The sequence below is a fragment of the Hipposideros armiger genome, unplaced genomic scaffold (assembly GCF_001890085.2).
Source record: "Hipposideros armiger isolate ML-2016 unplaced genomic scaffold, ASM189008v1 scaffold_103, whole genome shotgun sequence".
Classification (NCBI taxonomy): Eukaryota; Metazoa; Chordata; class Mammalia; order Chiroptera; family Hipposideridae; genus Hipposideros; species Hipposideros armiger.
Genome location: NW_017731453.1, coordinates 2,772,445 through 2,793,991, shown reverse-complemented (window position 1 = coordinate 2,793,991; position 21,547 = coordinate 2,772,445).

Here is a 21,547-nt window from a genome sequence, read left to right as displayed (position 1 = left end):
AACTCTAAAGCATGTTGCCTCAAGAACTGGCAAGGATTGTCATGTCACCTGGATTTCATTTGCTCCAGGGAGCATCTTCCTTTAAGGTAGGGGGTGGGAGGCATTTACACAAGGTTTAACTTGTGAGCTCTGAGTTACAAGGAGAGTGTGATAAGATAAAGGAAGGGTAGACGCATCTTTCTGACTTCTCTGAGCAAAGGAAAGATTACCCAAAGCCTTACAGCGAAATGTTTTCCTGCCAAACTAAATGGAATTCTGACGTTATTTTCAGAGATAAAATATGTTGTATTAATGTGCATGGCTATCTGGTTCAATTCACTCTAAAGGGCTCAATTGAGTTACCCAAAAATGTGTGTATGCGAGCACATATTCACACCCGCAGATTATGTTGTGTACTGTAAACACATAAATAGTGTTATTAAACCATATCAGCAATATAAAACAGCATTTTCACACAGAAACTGGAGAGGAGCACCAGAAGGATTAGCAACAGAAGAGTTTTTGATCGGCAGAGTGTCATTTAGCAGGATACTGCTTTCAACTCTGTTTCTGAAAAGTCACCTTGGAACTGCATGATCTTCGGAAGACAGTGGCATGGTAAGACTTCCAATCTAAGACATAGGCTATGTAGTTGAAAATACAGGTAGAGGGTTTTAAGTATTTGATTTCTTGTGTGAACTCATTGTTTCTTTCGAAGTAAAATTCTATGCATGTTCAAGTGTAGTTTTACTTTATTTTATTAGTTTCAGGTGTAAAAAACAATGTAATAGATAGTTCACCCCTGTCTATTACCCCAAAGTGATAAGCCCCCTCCCCCAATCTATTACTCCTCTGATATCGTATAATTATAGCTGTTACAATTCCATTGACTCTATTCCCTTTGCTGTAGTCCCTATCCTGTGACTATATATTGGGTTGTCAGAAAAGTCATGATGCATGTTTGCGGCAGATGGCACTAGCTCGCTAGTTCATTTTTGGAAGTACTAGAGTCAATTGCATCTATGTTATTGCTATGTCATTTGACAGCTGACAGTTCTAGCTTCATTCTAAAAAACATTGAATTATTTGGTTGAGCATTGAAGATTTTACAAGTTGAAGATGGAAGACCAAACTGTGCATTTTGGCCATATTTTACTGTTTTACTTCCATAAAGGGAAGAACGTACATCAAGCTTGTGAAAAGTTGCATGAAGTTTACGGTGACAATGCTCTACAAGAACATCAGTGCCAATGATAGTTCATGAAATTCCGTGCTGGTGATTTTGGTCTCAACGATGCTCCTCGGTCAGGGAGGCCCACTGAGGTTGATGATGACAAAATAAAGGCATTGATTGAGTCAACCCATGTTACAGAACACGAGAGATTGCAGAAACATTGAACATCCATCATTCAAGCGTTCACAACCACCTGAAGCAAGCTCGATATTTGGGTTCTGCATGAACTCAGAGAAGTTCATTTGATGGCGCATATAAACATCTGCAATATGCTCATTAAACGGGAATAAAATGATCCTTTTTTGAAGCGACTGATAACTGGTGATGAGAAGTGGATTGTTTCCAACAATGTGGTGTGCAAACAGTCTTGGTCCCGACATGATGATTAGCCTCAAACGACATCAAAAGCAGACATTCATCAGAGGAAGGTTATGCTCTCAGTGTGGTGGGATTTTAAAGGTGTCGTGTTTTTCGAGCTCCTCCCAAGGAACCAAATAATCAATTCGAATGTGTACTGTCGGCAATTGAACAGTTTGAATGAACCCATCATCCAGAAACATCCAGAGCTTGTTAATTGTAAAGGAGTTGTGTTCCATTGTGACAACGTGAAACCACACACAAGTTTGATCAGCTGTAAAAAATTATTGGAGCTTGGATGGAATGTGTTGCCACACCCACCATACTCACCTGACCTTGCACTGTCAGACTTCCACTTGTTTGGCTCTCTTCAAAACTCCTTGCATGGTATAACGTTCAATTCAGATGAGGCTGTAAATCAGCACCTTGTTCAGTTTTTCACAAATAAAGACAGGTTCTTCTATGAATGAGGGATTATGAAGCTCACTGAAAGTTGGCAAAAGGTTATTGAACAAAATTGGCAATATATCATTGATTGATCTTCTTTATATAAATAAATGACCTTTGAAAAAAATAGATAAAATACATCGTGACTTTTTTGACAACCCAATGTGTGTGTGTGTGTGTGTGTGTGTGTGTATATATATTAAATTGTAGTTGACATTCATTATTATTCAGCTTCAGCTTCAGGTGTACAGCACAGTGGTCAGGCATTTACACCATCCATGAAGTGGTCTCCCTAATAAGACAAGTGCCCATCTGACACCTTACAAAATCTTTACATTATTGATTATATTCCCCAAATCAAGTGTAGTTTTATTAAAGTTGTGACACAGTATAGAGGGTTTTTCCCTCTCTACTCCTGTTCATCAAAGAGTACTGACAAATTATTTTGTTACTTCCTAACGGCCTTCCAATTTGTTTTAATTGAAGAAACTAAGGCTCAGAGAAGTTAAAGGGCTTGACCACATTCACACAGCTAGTAAAAGGTAGGAATGGGACTCAAATACAAATCTGTCTAATCCAAAGACAATGATTATTTTTACAATATTCTGTTGTGTTATGACAACACAAAAAATGACAGATTGTTCACTTTAAAAGGTCCTCAAGGGTTGTATAGTAAAATGTCAGTCATGTCTCTTTGCCACCTGATGTTTTTATCTCTGTTCGGGAACCTCCATTTGTTTACCCAGATTATATATACTTAGAACATAGGGTACAAGATGTAGGAAAATTCAGTCCTCCATATTTGAACCACGTGCATCTTTAGGGGCCCCAGTTCTTCTGCGGTCACCCAGCAGCTGGGGCTCCCTGCTGAAACTTAGGCCCTGCAGAGGTCCCTGGGTTCCAGCTCCCCATCTCTTCCCAACTCCAAGACTCAATGAGGGATTAAATCTAAACCAAAAGAAAGGTGTACTTCTTGAATAAGAGCCTTTAGGGGGTGACCAGTTAGCTCAGTTGGTTAGAGCATGGTGCTGATAACACCAAGGTTGCCGGGTAGATCCCCGTGTGGGCCACTGTGAGCTGCACCCTCCTTGAAAGAGTCAACTATGCCATTGTAGCATGAAAGCAATGTGTAAACAATGACCATGGCTGTTCCCCAATAAAATTTATAATAATAATAATAATGTCTTTGAATAAGAGCCTTTAAGGCACTGAGGGGAGAGGGTTGGGAAGCTGGCTTTGGAGCTAGGTTGATGGTGGTTAAGTGTTTAAAATTGCACTTGAGGGAACCAAGGTTAAGCGTTTTAGTTACTTGGAGCAGAACAGCACCAGGCCCTGTCCTGCTCAAAACACTGGCCTTGATAATGCCTCACATCCTCTTGTCAGATCTCATTGCAAAGTTTTCCTATGAGTGAAACTTGCAAAGGGCAGAAATCCCATCTTGACTAATATAACATTCCATAGTAGTATATCTCTCTCCCTCTCTCTCTCACTCTCTTGCTTTTTCACACACACACACACACACACACACACTTATATAGGTTATTACTGCATTCATAGAATTTTTTGATCTGTTATATTGTAAGAAGACTCATCTCTTTTACCTGACAGATGCTATATTTCCATTAATACATCAGGTTTTGGTTTTTGATGGTAGAGGGAACCGATGTATTACATTATTGAATTCTGCTGAGCTCTCTGTTTACATAATTCCTGAGAGTTTTGTTCCATAGATGTTGCTACTACTTAATTTCAGCTATAAAGTTGACGTTTTTGATTCCAAGTACCAGGCACGTCTCATCATATCTAATATACCAGGCCCCGTGATATTAGACTCATATATTTCATTATTAGATTCAGCCCATTGTTCCATTTTGTTATTTTGAAAGTTTTCTAGTAGTCAATATTTTTCTATTTTCACATCATCCACAGATTTGCTAAATGTCTTCTAGGTTTTCATTCAGCTAATTTAAAAACAAATTGAATAAAAAAAGTTTTCCAACAGAACTTTACATCATGGCGTGTAGAATTTTCTCCAGATTGATACCTGTGGCTAAATTTCACACCTTAAGCACACTTGTTCATACAGGCATTGATCGTCCTAACTCTTAGTTAATGTTTTTATCTTACCCTCCAGGATCTCATGACAGGCCTTGTTCAATGCTTTACAGAACCCAGGATCATGTTGAACCCTGTAGATTCTGTCTTTGTGCCATTAGGCCAAAGGGGTCATTGTCTATTGATCTCAAAACCGTGGCCAATTTCTGGGGTTTGGGGAAGCCATGGTCATAAACTAGTTCTAGGTGTTCCAAAGGGAGTCTGATTTGGTCTGGAGCTAACAAGGAAAGTTTTACAGGTCTAGAGTAGGCTTATGTGAGAAGATTTAGATGACCTGTGGTAGATCATGTTGGTGCCTCTTATCCTTGTTTTATTGTTTATACTGATATCTCTTACACTAATTTATGCTATGTTATAACCTTTAGATCACATTTGGTTTCATGCTGTGATGGATAAATTATATGGAAAAGAGGACCCCATGGAAGTAAATAATGCAAAAATAGCTAGCTTTTGAAACCAAGGTCCAAATGGTTCTTTCTGTATTCAAAGAATACATTATTATTCAAGAGTCACAGCCATTGAGGGCCGGCTGAGTGGCTCAGTTCATTAAAAGCTCACTCAACGGCCAGCAGCCGCCATAAGCGGCTGTCCAGAGGCTGGTGACTGATCTGCCTCACCCGGGAAGAGTGCAATGATGGCGCCAGCTTGGGCCAGTGAAGCGACATCCTCCACAACTAGACTGAAGAACAAAAGGACAGCAACTTTTCTGTTCCCCTTCATCCAATTCCCCAGCACTGTTCCCCTCCCCCAATTCCCCAATAAAATCTTTAAAAATAAAAAAATAAAATAAAATAAAAATTAAAAAAATGCTCACTCAAGAGTGCGAGCTCTGAGCAACAGTGGTTTGAGTCCCGGCCCAAGCTGAGCTACCGCTGAGCTGCCAACAGGTGGCAGGATGGCTAAGCAAAAACACACAAACAAAAACCGAGTTACAGCCATTTACTTAATTTATTCTGAAGGTTCTTCAGTTTTCTCTAGGAAGAATCTAAGAGGCTGATACTACTTTTTATAGCTCTGATGTTAGTCTGGGAGCAGTGATGACTTGAGGGCAGAAATCAGGATTCTAGTGGAGAATACAAGTTCACATTTTAAACAACTTCTTTGTCCTGATAGCTCAGTCATATAAATATGTCAGAAATGGTTTACATCCATCATAAAACAATTGAAATTCCCTGTTCCTGAGAGTGCATGACAACAGGCATATAAATGTTATTTTTAAAAAATCATTTTTAACCAGCTAACCACATGTATCATTCTTGCTCCTCTCCAGAAAATTCTGGTCCTTGAAATTTCTGTTGTTTCAAGACATTAAAGCCCCTAGAGAGACAGGAAGTTAATTCACTGTCTTAGTATGAATTCACTTTTTATTGTTAAAGAAAATGATGGAAGTTTTCTGATGCCAATACTTGAAATCATGCTATAAAATGGGAATGATTGCTTGACTATTTGGGGAAAAAATTTAAATACCTATGTAGCCACATTTCAAATGAACCGAGATTTGTGGAGTAAACCTCACATTTTGTAGTTTACTGTTTCTCATTTTTATTTAGTTATGTATTTTACCCTATTGCCTAGAATTCACAGTAGTAGTAGTCAATTTTGGTACATCCTCTAGAGGCCATGAGTATCAAGTACAGCTTTCTAAATTGCTTGCTATCATATTCATTATGTTATACTGGAAAATCACTTGAGTGAACTTTGGCTCCTTACTCATTTCTGCTTGCATGCAGATTATTGAAATTTTTCTTTTCATCTACAAAACTTAACATCATCCTTGCATTTCCTTTTTAAATATTAATGCCCTTTATTCAAATATTGGTTTGTCTGACACCTGTAGTCAAGAAAATCTCCTCTCACTCTCTCTCTCTCTCTCTCTCTCTCTCTCTCTCTCTCTCTCTCTCTCCTTTTTCAATCTTGTACTCCTGTGCCCATTTTTCTTTATTGAAATGATAAGTGCTTCTGTACTTTTCAAAGCTCTGCAAGTGAGTCTTATGCTCAGACATTTATAACCCTTAGATTAACCTGTTAACCAGACTATGGTTAAGTAAGCTTATGAAAGATATATTTCATTAAGTGTAGTAAGACATTTATGACTTTCCAATCACATATTTAATGATTTGCATCTTTGATTTAACCTTGTTGAAATCTATCAGGTGTAAGAGTGTTACTCTCTCATATATGTATCCATGCATTCAATTTATTGTATTATATATCAACTATTTATTGAACACTATGATGACATACTCCATGTCTCTTTAGAGTGTGATTACTTTTTCTGTTCTTAATTTGAATTTAACAACTTCTGTTTACTTTTCTATGGAAATAAGACTCAGAACTCCTGTGTTGCTATCCCCTTTCTCCAGTTCTTCCTGATTCCATTGTGTTAATCTGAAATGGTTCTCAATTCCTCCCTTGGCTTGACAACTTGATTGCTTTTCTTTTCCATATCCTACAAATTGATTCCCATTAAGTTCGCCATTGCAGTGTAAATTTAGGGCTTGAGCTTGAGAGAGGAGTTCAGATCAGGAAAACAGTTTGGAGAGCCATCCATATAATAAAAAAAAATTATGTAAGAATTTATACTAACGTATGTTATCTCATTTGACATTCTGTGAAAGTCTTACTTTGTAGGTGAAGAAACTGAGGTTCACAGAGGTCAAGTGACCTTCTGAACATCACAGAGCCAAAAAATGACAGAGCCTGGGCTTGAGCCAATTTGAATTGCTTTTGCAAAACTGCAGTGCAACTCTGCAGCGAGACTCACAATCATCGCCACCTTATTAGTCTCTCACAATCCAGGTGGAGAAACTTCTGGGTGGATAATTAAGTTCTGAAACCTTAGTCCTCTACCTTAAAGACCTTCTAATAGACTATGGAATATGTTTTGGAAATTCTGGCTTTTCTAGAGTAGGCAGTCTTCTAGAGCTCTGCTCCTCAATTTTAATGAATATGTAAATCCCCTGAGGATTTTGCTAAAATTAAATTCTGATTCAGAAGGTCTGGAGCCAGGCCTGAGATTCCACATTTTGAACAAGCTCCCCAGTGATGTCTGTGCCGTTGGTCTGTGGACCTCACTTTGAGTAGTGAGCCTAGAGTTTTCCGGGTAATAATGTCATTACAAAGCAGGAATCATAATACAGTAAAACCTTGGATTGCAAGTAACTTGGTTTACGAGTATCCCACAAGATGAGCAAACATGTCTAATACATTTTAACTTGGTAAATGAGCGCTATCTTGCAATACAAGTAGTTTGTTTCCAGAACAAATTATGCTCACAAACCAAGGTATTACTGTAAATGCATTCTCCCTCCATTCCTTCATGGGTAACTTCTGCTTTGGTGACTAAGGAAGATCTGATGTTGGCATAACTGAGGTTTCTATTTCTCTGGGCTTCCAGAGCACAGCTAGCTTGTCAGGAGCAGCTTAATCCAATATCCTCATTAGGTGTCATTGTCTTCTCCCTGTGAAGAGACGGATCAATCTCTTGCTCTTCCTATTGCTTTTCTGATTTTATTTTGTACATGACAACACATGCATAATTAAATCCCCCAATTTTGTTTTACCTTTGTCCTCCCAAGGTTGGTTGATTTTAAATAAATATACCACAGAGATTTTGTGCCCTGCTGCAGCAGCGAGCAAAGTTTCCATTGAGCCAGGAAATGAAGCCTCTACCACGTGTTGCTTAGGTAATTACTCAAGGTCAGAGCAAGGTGTCTGATACTTTGTCACCTGAATATGGAATGAGAGCTCTTTAAATTCCCCAAGACTGAGAACAAGATTAGTCCCAGAGTCAGAAATAGGACCAAGCATAGCTATGAGGTCAAATAGCTGCAGCTGTGTGGAGAAAGATGGTGTAGGAACAGAGATCTAGGCAGAGTTGGAAGGTCTACAGCGGTTATCCCCTTATGCATTGAAATCAGCTTCAAAGCTTATATTAAATGCAGATTCCTGAATGTCACTTCCAGAAAATCAGAACAAGTAGACATAGAGTGGGATCAAGGAATATGCATATATAATAAGCACAAATGGTATTCTGATGCATACTGTACCAACCACATTTTGAGAAATACTGTTTTATATGCAATATCCAAAGGTAAACTTTTTGAGCATTCAGAACGAACATTTTGCCATTAAAGAATAAACACATACTCATGTAAGTATTATCTTAATTATAAAATAGCCCCCTCCATAAGTAAATAATATTTTCATCAGACTGTTAATGAAAACATTTACTAGTAGATATATTTTCAAGGAAAGGTAATTATAATAGTGTTAAAAAATTATTGGACCTATTTGCTTGGAGCCTGTCCTCTTTCATTCCACAAATGTTGAAACTTTCTAAAGGACGAGCTTATTAGAAGTTTTGGGTACTGGGAAAGCTTTGTTCTTTCCAGTGACATTCGCATGTCCTTCAGAAGCCCAAGAAGGGAAGGATAAAGCTAGAGAATAAAACCTATGACGGCAAAATAAAACTTGAGTAACCTCTCCCAAATGTTATGCAAAAAAGTACAAAGAAATAGAAATAAAAAGAGATACATGTATCGCAGGTATGGAGGACAAAGAAATGAGATGCAATTCAAGGGTTATAAATAAGTCTCCCTTAAGTGGAGCAGGAGAAGACGAATATAAAAGAAAATTGGGTTAGAAGAGTGATGTCAACAAGATGGCAGAGTAGGAGACCCCAGCCTTGATCCTGCTAGAAACAAACAAACAATTGGACAGCTATTCATAAATGAAAATAGCTCTTGAAGAACACTGGAGTCCAGTGAAGAAGCTGCAGCAACACAGTAGAGAAAAAACCCCCAAGCATAACCACATATAATGAAGGGGTCGGAAGAACAGTTTCCTTTTGTCTGCATCATCCCACGCTTCAGACCATCACAGCGCAGGGCCAATAGGACCTGTTCAGCCTGTAAGTTTTTCTCACTGAGGAAAAGGTGATCACGGTGAGTGACCAGCCTCCTCAGCCTTCCAGGGCACTGCCGGGAAGACCTGCTTGGGTTTTGTCCCACACAGATTGCTAGGGAGACTGGCATAGCTGGGACATCTGCAGATAGCTATGAACAAAGATGGGTGGGGTCTCTCAGGACCACCTATGCAGCAGGTGCCACCATGGTCCCCAGTGGCCTTCTTTGCAGAGAACCCCAGCAGCCTTCACCCCTGAAGACCTTCACAGCTCTCACAGCTATCACACACTCCCCGTAAATGTCACCGCCAAGATTCCTGCAGTGTTCATCATCTTCCATCTGCAGAAGACCCTAGAGGTTTTCACAGCTGAGGAACCCAACAGCCATCCCAACTACTGCAGATGCCCCATAGCTTTCACTGCCTAGGGCACCGCAGTTTTCACCTTCATGGACTCCAGTTGCCTGAGCCTCCACACTTGTCACTACCCGACACACTCAAGTTGCTCCAGCCCACGCTGCTTGGGGGTGCCTCATTTCCGGAATCCAATGTGGTCACAGCCAAACTAGTGCTCACCGCAGACCTCCACCTCCATGCGTATGAGGTCTGACAAGTTCACAAATTGATTGCAACAATGTTGCTAACCTTTTTTGATATCAGAGAGATTATTCATTATCAATTTGTACCAACTGGACAAACAGTGAACCAAGTTGACTATTTGGAAGTGCTGAAAATGCTGTGTGAAACAGTTAGACGACCTGAACTTTTCGCAAACAATTCATGGCTCTTGCATCACGACAATGCACCAGCTCACACGGCACTGTCTGTGAGGGAGTTTTTAGCCAGTAAACAAATCACTGTATTGGAACACCTTCCCTACTCACCTGATCTGGCCCCAAATGACTGCTTTCTTTACCCAAATATAAAGGAAATATTGAAAGGAAGACATTTTGATGACCTTCATGACATCAAAGGTAATACGATGACAGCTCTGATAGCCATTCCAGAAAGTTCCAAAATTGCTTTGAAGGGTGGACTAGATGCTGGCATCAGTGCATAGCTTCCCAAGGGGAGTCCTTTGAAGGTGACCGTAGTGATATTCAGCAGTGACGTATGGAGCGCTTTTTTCTAGGATGAGTTCGTGAACTTAATTGTCAGGCCTCATATGCCAGCATGCTGCTGGGCCCAGACCCCACTGTGGACTCCAACTCCCACTGCTGAGCACAAACCGGAAGACCACAGCTGAGTACATGCACGTGCAGCCAGCCCGACCCACATCGAAGGCCCTGTTCCTCACTGCCATATGTACATAGATGCCGGCCAGCCCCATCCCCAGCACAAGCCTTTACAACCTTATATGCCATTGGCCTCAGCCCCACCACCACCTGCCATGGCCGTTGCCTACCCAGGTGCATTTGACCCTGGACCCAGAGGCACTGCTGAGGATTCCAACAGCCCTTGTAGCAATTGCAGATCTCCCCTCAGCTTTTGCTGCTGAGGACCACACGATTGTGGTGGATGGGTACAGTCCTACAACATGTACCAAATTCTTTAAATTTATTTATACATTTATTTTTTAAAAACAATTCTATTCTTAGGAAACAGAGATTTGCACAAAGATGTATGTAGAGGCATATTTCCCAAATTATACATAGTGAAACCCATTTTTTTTTACTTTTTGCCTTTCATTCTATTCTCACATGCTGTCTTCATATCTTCGAACAGTCAGTATGCTGCCACTAACTACATTAACCTTACCTTATCAAATTGCTCTTATTACCAAATTATTTTTATGATATTTTGATTTGTGTGTTTGCTTGTTTGTTTTCTCAGTAGTGGAGGTTGCTGGGCAGCTGATTTCTAGTTAAGTGAGGTATTACTGTATATAGTTCAAATTTATTCCGTGGTAAAAGCACCTGATGAACCTGAAAGCTGTGTCATTTTGAACTGTAATGGCATAACTATGTAGTATCTGAAATCATACATAATAGGAATGTACTTTTCTGTGAGAGAATGGAGAAAGATACATTAATGTAAGAGCCAGTAAGAGCTAGGACCATCTCTTTTGAAGAAAGACTGCTCCTGTTAATTAATGTTTAGTTGAATAATGCCCAAGTGCAGAAATATTTTTTGGTCTGAGACATCATTTATTTGAAAACATCAACTTACTTATTTTAGAGGAAGGCCAACCAATCAACAGCCTTCATGTTATATCAAGATGTTAACAATTCTGTAAAAATGAAGTAACAGGGGCTGGCCGAGTGGCTCAGTTGGTTAACAGCGTGAGCTCTGAGCAACAGCATTGCTGGTTCGATTCCCACATGGGCCAGTGAGCTGAGCCTGAGCTGAGCTGCCAACAGGTGGCAGGATGGCACAGCTGGTGAGAGCGTGTGCTCCTAACAAAAAGGTTGCTGATTCAACTCCCGCATGGGATGGTGGGCTACGCCCAGCCCACCCACAACTAAGATTGAACACGGCACCTTGAGCTGAATGGCCATGAGCTGCCAATGGGTGACTGGGTGACGACTGGACTTGGAGCTGAGTTAGCTGCGCCCTCCACAACTAAGACTGAAGGACAACAACTTAGCTGTTTCCCTTCCCTAATTTCACAACACTGTTCCCCTTCCCCAATAAAATCTTTTAAAAAAATGAAGTAACAATATTAATTTTCCCTCAAAGCGAATGCCATGACAGTGAATGAAATGAGTGATTAGGCACTGTTAAATTCAATTCATTTTTATTTCTGAAATGCACTCCATATATTTGAACCATGGGATAACACCTTTTCCCCATTAGAAGCACTGTGTTTAAATATTTTTTCATTACAAAATTCAAGAATTACAGACAATAAGTCAGACTGAGAAAGACAAATACTGTATGATCTCACCTATATGTGGAATCTAAAGAACAAGAGAAATGAACAAACAAAACTTAAACAGACTCATAGATGCAGAGAACAATCTGATGGTTGCCAGATGGGAAGGAGGTTGGGGGACAGGGTGGAAAAGGGGAAGCGATTAAGAAGTACAAATTGGTAGTTACAGAGTAGTCATGGGGATGTAAAGTAAAGGATAGGGAATATAGTCAATAATATGGCAATATGGTAATAGCCAGGTGGGTGCTAGACTATTTAGGAGGAGCACTTTATAAATTATATAAATGTCTAACCATTATGCTGTACACCTGAAATTAATATAAAATAATACTGAATGTCAACTGTATCTGAAAAAAATAATTGAAGATAAAATAAAATTTATACTAAAAAAGAATTACAGACAATATCTCTAAACATTTTCATTCAGTACTGCTCATATCAGCACATTTTAACCCAAATGTGATATTTGATATATTCTGAAAACTACCTGTTATTTGCTTTTCTTATTTTTATTCCATTTCTTTTCTGCCTTTTTACCTGGCTGTAAATCCAATTCTCTTGTCTTGCTCTTCTTTTATATATCATTTTGCCCTCATTGTCATCTGTTTGTTACCTGTCTGACTTGGTTCCTTATGCTTTATGCTCCTCGCTTTAAACAAATTGGCAAAATGTTAGGCCTATGATTGTCATTATGTGAAAGTTTTAAAACTTATATAGGTTTGATTAGATTATGTGTATATGAGATCTCTGTAGGTTTTAAAATACTTAAATTTAAGAAAGATAATACATTGACATCTAAAACCAATATGTTTTTTTAAATTAAAATTTATTGGGGTGACAATGGTTAACAAAACTACTTAGGTTTCAAGTGTACAATTCTGCAATGCATCATCTATATATCGTATTATGTGTTCACCACCCAGAGTCAGTTCTTCTTCCATCACCATATATTTGACCCCCTTTACCCTCTTCTACCACCCCCACCCCCCCTTATCCTCTGGTAACCACTAAACTGTTGTCTGTGTCTATAAGTTTTTGTTTCTTTATATGTTTGTCTTGTTTCTTTGTTGCCTTCAGTTTTTTCTTTCATTTTTAGCTGAGCCATTCTGCCACCTGTTGGCAGTTCAGCAGTAGCTCAGCTCAGGCCAGGAATTGAACCGGGGACCCTGTTGCTCAGAGCTCGCACTCTTGAGTGAGCTCTTACACAACTGAGCCACTTGGCAGGCCTGTTCAGTTTTATATCCTACATATCAGTGAAATCACATTTTTCTCAATGTTTTCTTTTTGACTTATTTCACTTAGCATAATAATCTTAAGGTCCATCCATGTTGTTGCAAATGGCAGTATTTCATTGTTTCTTATGACAGAATAGTATCATTGTCTATATGTACCACATCTTCTTTATCCAATCATCTAATAATATCTAAGAGCACTTTGGTTGTTTCTATGTCTTTGCCACCATAAATGCTGCAAAGAACATCAGAGTACATATATCTTTATGGATAAATGTTTTCAGATTTTTGGGGTAGATACCAGGAGAGGATTGCTGGGTCATATGGTAATTCTATTCCTAATTTTTTGAGGAACCTCCACACTGCCTTGGATAGCGGCTGCACCAATCTGCATTCCCACCAACAGTGTATGGGGTTTCCTTTTACTCCACAGCCTCTCCAACACTTGTTATTATTTGCCTTGTTGATGATAGCCATTCTAACTGGTGTGAGGTGATATCTCTTTGTGGTTTTGATTTGTATTTCCCTCATAGCTAGTGAAGTTGAACATTTTTTCATGTATCTGTTGGCCATTTGTATGTCTTGTTGGGAGAAGTTTCTGTTCATGTACTCTGCCCATTTTTTAATTGGATTGTTTGTCTTTTTGTTGTTGAGTTGGATGAGTTTCTTATATATTTTGGATATTAGCCCCTTATTGGAGACATTTGTAACTATGTTCTCCCATTTGGTTGGTCGCCTCTTTGTTTTGTTGATGGCTTCTTTTGCTGTACAGAAGCTTTCTAGTTTGATATAGTCTCATTCATTTATTTTAGCTTTTACTTCCCTTGCCTTTGAGGTCAAATTTATAAAATCCTCTTTGAACCCAAGGTCCATTAAGTTTAGTACCTATGCTGTCTTCTATGCAGTTTACTGAGAGACCAATATATTTTTATGTTTAGTAATTTCTCAATTTGGTTTCCCACCTCCTCTAACCCTCTTAAGTGCCAAGCCCGGCTGATTTGAATATCAAGGTTGCTATTATAAACCAAGCAAATCTTCTGGTCCTGGTAGAATGTAAGGAAATAGAAGAAAAACTCATGTACTGTAAAGGTGTTGAAAGCATGCACTCTTTTTTTTAAAAGATATTTTTATTGGGGAATTGGGGGAAGGGAACAGTGTTGGGGAATCGGGGAAGGGGAACAGACAAATTGCTGTCCTTTTGTTCTTCTGTCTAGTTGTGGAGGATGTCGCTTCACTGGCCCATGTTGGTATTATCATTACACTCTTTCTGGGTGAGACAGTTGCTTGCCGGCCATTGGATGACCACTCACGGCGGCTCACAGCAGCTCATGCTAGCTGCCAGCCACTCACGGTAGCTCACAGCAGCCCACTGCAGCAGGGGCTACAGCCAACACCGTCGCTGGTGACTCATGGCAGCACAGCTCCAGGTCGAGCCATTGTTCAGCATCTTAGCTATAGAGGGTGCAGCATCATTAGCCCTCATGTGGGATCCGAACTGGGGCCCTGCTGCTCAGAGCTGGAGTCCCAAGACAACTCTTAACCAACAAGCCACTTGGCTGGCCCGAAAGCATACACTCTTATGTCCCCCTTTTGATATGGAAGCTCAAAGGAGGGGTAGATAAAGCATCACTATAGAACTACCCAGATAGGAACAATGGAACTTGATAATACCAAAGTTAGCATCCTGCTTGAGGGGGCTTAAATCCTCGGGATTTCCAGATTTGGTTCTGTGCCATGTCCAACATGGTGAACAGGAAAAATAAGGTAGCATTAGTAGAGAGAGGTGATTAGGTAGATGAGCATGAGTGAATACTCCTGTGTTACCATGGCCTGCCTGTGTTGACAGGGGACCTACATGTGCCACATGCCTCAGTCAGGGATCATACAAGTTTTTTTCCCTTTAGGTAAAAGGGAAGATGCCATTTGAGCCGGAGGAGAAGGAGAGGAAAGTCCTTGTAGGGGGTTGAATTTTGAATTGAATATTTCCCCAAAGAGACTCTTCAGACCTACGAATATTGAGACACAGATGCTTGGCAAATAAAAAAGACTGCTATATTTTGCCATGTAGGATGAGCTCCCATGTATAATGTGCATCCACATTTTTGGCCCAAACTTTCAGGGAAAAAAATCTTTTGTTTTAATTTTTTAATTCAAAATTTTGTTTGTTTACATTTAGGTACTTGTTTTTTGTATTATAAAGGAATTTCAGCACTTATTTTTTTTAACATATTATGGTACAACAAATGTTATGTAACAAATAATTACAAAACACAAGAACAGATACAAAGTACAAGAAATTTTATGTACCAGTAACAAATTTACGATATTTACACATCGTAGAAGGTCAAGAGCTCTTCATCGTTGCAAGTTCATTGTAAGTTCAACATAACCGATTATCATATTCCAGGGTATTATTTTGCATACAGATATTGTTATTGACTTATAGAGTCACACTTTTAACTCATAAGCATAAATAAAAGAATTAAGAACATTTATAAAGATACAGAATTAGTACTACGCACGTATAATGCACATCTTTCTTTTTCTGCATATGGTGTTTTTCTAAAGATCAAAACAAAACACTTGGCATGGGCCTTAACTTCTGAACGTAGAACAAGTGGCTAAGCAAAGAAATATACATGGAAGTGCTGCATAAACTATAGGCAGCTATATACATGAAAGTTATCATTACTCTGCAGTTTTATGTGAATTGTTCAAAGCTAAGAGTAAACATAATCTATGCCCCCTCAGGGGTTTGTAATCTTAGACAATAATTACATTCATGCTGCATTTATTAGCGCATGGAATAAAAACAGAAACAAACACACAAAAACATGACTAATAATCCTAGGTTCTAATCCTTTATTTTTAAAAACACTTGTAGAGATCATTGTTCAAAATACCACTTAAGGTTCAGCCTTCAAACCAGGTTGTTAATTATGTTAGTCAAGACCTGTTCTAGCCTTTGCGTAATTCTCAGAGGGCAAGCTTATTGTCAGTATTGGGGGGGGGCACTTTGCTGCCTCCCCAGGAATAACTTGCAGTCAGAATTTATTTATAGTATTTTTAGATTTTTGTTTGTTTATTTTTTTGTTTTTTAAAACATTTTTTATTGGGGAATTGGGGAAGGGGAACATCCCAGTTGTTGTCCTTCAATCTTAGTTGTGGAGGGCGCAGCAAGCTCAGCTCCAAGTCCAATCGCGCCGCTCAGCTCAAGGTGCTGTGTTCAATTAGTTGCAGGTGCGCATAGCCACCATCCCATGTGGGAGTCGAACCGGCAGCCTTGTTGTTAAGAGCGCATGCTCTATCCCCTGAGCCACCCGGGCAGCAGCTCAGCTCAAGGTGCCGAGTTCAGTCTTTAGTTGCAGGCGAGCATAGCTCACCATCTCAGACAGGCAGCCTTGTTAGGAGCACATGCTCTCACCAGCTGAGCCATCCTGCCACCTGTTTGCAGCTCAGCAGCAGCTCAGCTCGGGCGCAGCTCACTGGCCCATGTGGGAATCGAACCGGCGAACCTGTTGCTCAGAGCTAGCACTCTTGAGCAAGCTCTTAGCCAACTTAGCCACTTGGCCACCCCTTAGGTTTTTATGAATAAGTTTTGTTTTTAGAGGTGTTTCAGGTTTACAAAAAAATTCAGCAGAAATTACAGAGAGTTCCCATATACTCCACCTTCCCCTGTACTCAGTTTCCCCTATTATTAATATCTTACATTAGTGTGGTACATTTCTTAAACTTAAACCAATATTTATACATTATTGTCAACTAAAATCCATAGTTTATATTAGGGTTCACTCTTTGCGTTGTACAGTACTATGGGTTTTGGCAGATGTTACGTTTCCACCATTATAATGTCAAACAGAATAGTTTCACTGCCCTACAAATCCCTTTTGCTCCACCTATTCATCCCTCTCTCACTTTCTGTCTGGTTTTGACATAATTTTTCCAATTTGGCATTGAATATGGGGTAAAAAGGCTAAGAGGATGCTGACATTGAATGTAATGGTTCCATTGAAGTTGGTAACATTGTCCTCAATGTAATTTGGGTTTGACCTCCCCATAAAGGCTTTCCAGTAATGTTCATAACAAAGACACTATAATAAGCATTCAGGGAATGTAGTTATTATTATCATTGTTGTTATGATGTATTATAGCAGACACTGTGTCAAGTATACTACCTCTTTTAATCGTCACAAGAAGACTTCGAGGTAGTCAAAATTACCCTTGTATTCAAAATTTTAAAATTGAGGCACAGCCTAGCAAAGTTGTCTTCCTAAGACCATATAGTTTTCTCAGGGCTGAACCAGGACCAGCTTTCTGGGCATGTGATCACTGCACTCGCAAGGAGCCCAGCACTCAGAAGGGCCCCTGAAACTTGATTTAATGCCTAGCTATTAATATCCTTAAATTCATAATAATTGTATCTTTGACCTTGTGTTTTGTAGATCTTTTTTTTACACTTCATTTATTTTGACATTCAATATTGTTTTATATTAATTTCAGGTGCACAGCATAGTGGTTAGACATTTATATAATTTAAGACGTGATCCCCTGACTAGTCTAGTACCCACCTGGAACTATACATAGTTATTACCATACTATTAACTATATTCTCTATGCTGTATACTTTACATTCCCATGGCTATTTTGTAGCTACCAATTTGTGCTTCTTAATCACTTCCCCTTTTTCACCCTGCCCCCAACCCCCTCCCATTTATCACCCCGATAAACCTACTACCCATCTGATAGCATACATAGTTATTAAAATATTATTAACTATATTCCTTATGTTATACCCTACATCCCCATGGCTACTATGTAATAACCAATTTGTACTTTTTAATCCCTTCCCATTTTTCACTCATCCCCAAACCCCCTCCCATCTGGCAACCATCAAAATGTCCTCTGTATCTATGACTTTGTTTCTGTTTTGTTTATTTTGTTCTTTAGATTCCACGCATAAGCAAAATCATATTGCCTCTATCTTTCTTGATCTGACATACTCCCCTCAGCACAATACCCTCCAAGTCCATCCATGCCATTGCAAATGACAAGAACCCACTCCCATCCATGGCTGAGCAATATTCCATTGTATTGTATATACATACCACCTACTCTTTATCCATTCATCCATCGACAGATACCCAAGCTGCTTCCACATCTTGGCTATGATAAACAATGCTGCAATGAACATATGGATACATTTGTCCCCTTGAAGTAGCATTTTGGGTTTCTTCAGATAAATACTCAGAAGTGGATTACTGGGTCCTTCTTTGTCTCTTGTTATAGCCTTTGTTTCAAAGTCTATTTTGTCTGGTATAAGTATTGCTACTTTAGCTTTTTAGTTAGTTTGTTTCCATTTTCATGAAGAATCTTTTTCACTTCTTTGCTTTCAGTCTGTGTGTGCCTTTCAATCTGAAGTGAGTCCCATGAGGCAGCATATGTAAGGGTCTTGTTTTCTTATCCATTCAGCCATTATGTGTTTTGACTGGAGCATTTAATCTATTTACATTTAAAATAATTGTTGATAGCTATACCATTTTATTATTCACATTTTAAACTTTTTTTTCCTTTTCATCCTAAAGTTGTCCCTCTAAGATTCCTTGAAATACTGGTTTGGTGGTGATTAACTCCTTTAGCTTTTAGAGATAGTTTCCTATCTCTGCATTGAAGTTCTCTTTGAGATCACTGAACATTCTTACAACCAGTGTTTGGAACTCTGTGTCTAGTAAGCTACTTGTCTCCATTTTGTTTAGTACTTTATCTGAAGTTTTCTTCTTTTCTTCTATTTGGGGAAGGTTTCTTTGTATCCCCATTTTGGCTGCCTCCCTGTGTTTGTTTCTATGTGGGGCTCCTATGTCTCCTGGTCTCAGTAGAGTGGCGTTATGTAGTAGGTGTCTTATGGGACCTAGTGGTACAATCTACCTGGTCATCAGAGCCAGGTGCTCCGTGTGTGTTCCTTGTGTGTCTTGTGTGTGAATTCCTGTTGTACTTCAGCTTTGGTTGTTCTTTGCATGTTATTAGGAGGGATTTCCCCTCAGGCTGATTGGTTGTAAGGACTGTCTGTGACTGCAGTGGAGGAGCTGTGGTGCAATAGCTGACCCTACAGAGCAGGGTTTGCTTTAGTGGGCTCTGGTGCCTGCCCAGTCTGCCCTTTGAGTGTGTTATTCTTGGAAGTAGCCATATGATGCTCTGGCTTGGTCCAAAGCTGGCCACTGGAAGTACCAGCCCTGATGCCTCCTGGGAGGGGCCCCACCTCTGGTCAAACTTAGCTGTAGCCTGTGCCCTGCTTGGGGCCACCTAGTATGAGCCACCAAGCAATCTGCAGATGACTACCACCCACAATGGGCTTGGAGTTGCCTCAAGAGGCCAATCTGCGAAACAAGGCTGGCTGTCACTCATGCCGGGCTTAGAGCTGCCCACTCAGAGATACAGGACATACTCCAGCCAGATGCTGCTCGTTTGGGTTTTGTGAAACTTTGAGAGACTTTAGGAAATTCCACAGCATGAGCTAAGACAGGTTGTTTATATGGAAAAGTCACTGAATTTGTTTGGGTGTTCTTAAAAGTTGGGTGGGGCCAAGTCTTAAGGAATCACTCAGGCAGGACAGATGAGAGGTGGTAGCCAGTTTGATGGAGACTCAGATATGGCATCTGCCTGCATCTGCACACAAGGAGTAGGAAAGTTCAACAAAGAAATAATGGCTTCTGCCAGCTTCTCCATCAGGGAGTAAGCTGCCTCTTCAGCCCTCACCCTGACGTTAGACAATTCTGTATGTCCCTGGTGCATTTCCAGCTGCTGTCCCAGTGCTGGAGCTCAGAGTGGGTAAGTCCATCAGCAAGTAAGACTGTGCGCAGACTCTTTAAGAGGAGTGCCTAGGACTGCAGCCATTCTCTGGCTCACTCAGCCACAATGTCTGCTGGTTTCACAACCAGAAGTTATGGGGACTTCTCTCCCTGCTGGGGAGCCTGGTGTGGGGCTCAGACTTCTCACTCTTGAGGAGGTACCTCTGCAACTAAGATACCCCTCCTGATTTTTAATGGTCACATGTGGGTGTGGGACCAGCCCATCCTGTGTCTCCGCCCCTTTTACCAGTCTCGAAGTGGCTTCTTCTGTATGTCCATATTTGTAGGGCTTTGGTTCAGTTAGGTTATACGTGATTCTCAATGATGGCTGTTCTGTAGTTTAGTTATAATTGAGGTGGCCCTGAGAGGATGTGAGCACAATGTTTATCTACTCTGCCATCTTGACTGGAAAATCTATGTCTTAACTGAACAATAGAGATTAAATGTGAGCAGAGAGATACGCACTATGTGGATCTGCTGCTGTGCCTTGCTTTCACATTAACATTTAACATTTGTGATGCCCACCATGCATTTTCCATAACAGCTCACCTAGTATTAAGGACCCTTACTTGGCTTAATGTTACGATGTTGCCATCATGAAATTCTTAGTCATTTTATCTGTGAACTTGTGTTTTGTAAGTGCACTTCAAAGGCATAATGAAGCATGTATGTGACCAGAGAGGGTACACACGATATGTTTATCCATGGCTATTCCTTACCTCCCCACTTGCACATAGCATTTGTGATGCCCCATGAGTTTGATTTGGAGTTCTGGTTGACCTAGTGGTCATGATGTGTGGGAGTTGAATAAAACTCACAGTGACTGCAAGATAAGAATGTTGTGTCTATGAGTAACTCCTGGGCTGTCATTCCTAAGAGGTCACACTTTTCTTCTTTCCTTGTTCCCAATGAAGAAAGAAGTCAACCGTATTCTAAGAAATTCAAACAGCTAATTAACTCTATCACGTTCTTTCTTACTCTTATTTCCCAGTATTAGCTAACTATTTGCATTCAAAATGACGACATGGAAGGAAAGGGAAAGATAAGACAACAACATTTTCCTTTTAGTCGTTCTTTACTCATCAGTAAACCAAAGCTAGAGAGAGTTGGTACAATGTGAGTATATTAAGAATTAAGGTAAAAGTTGTTAAGTTAGCTTTATGAACTGTTTCTACTGTTCTGGTAAGAACAAAATACATATGCATATGTTAGCTATGAAATATGAATTGTGTGTTTTTGATGACTCTGCATACAAGCTAAATGCTCATATTTTTTATTTAAAATTGACATTGCACAATATAACAATGAATAGTGAAATTCATGCTAACAATTTAAAAATCCTAATTTTTCTTTACTTAGAATGATATTAAATAACATATAAAAATACCATGACAAATCAAGAAGAGATGACAGAGAAAAGGTAAACGCTTTCTATTTTAACACCTTTAATGACACATTAAAGAATGTCCCTCATTTTCATTTTGCATTAGGCCCCTCAAATTATGTATCCTGCCCTGGGAAGACAACTGATTCACAACTAGATCTGCCAGACTACAAGGCT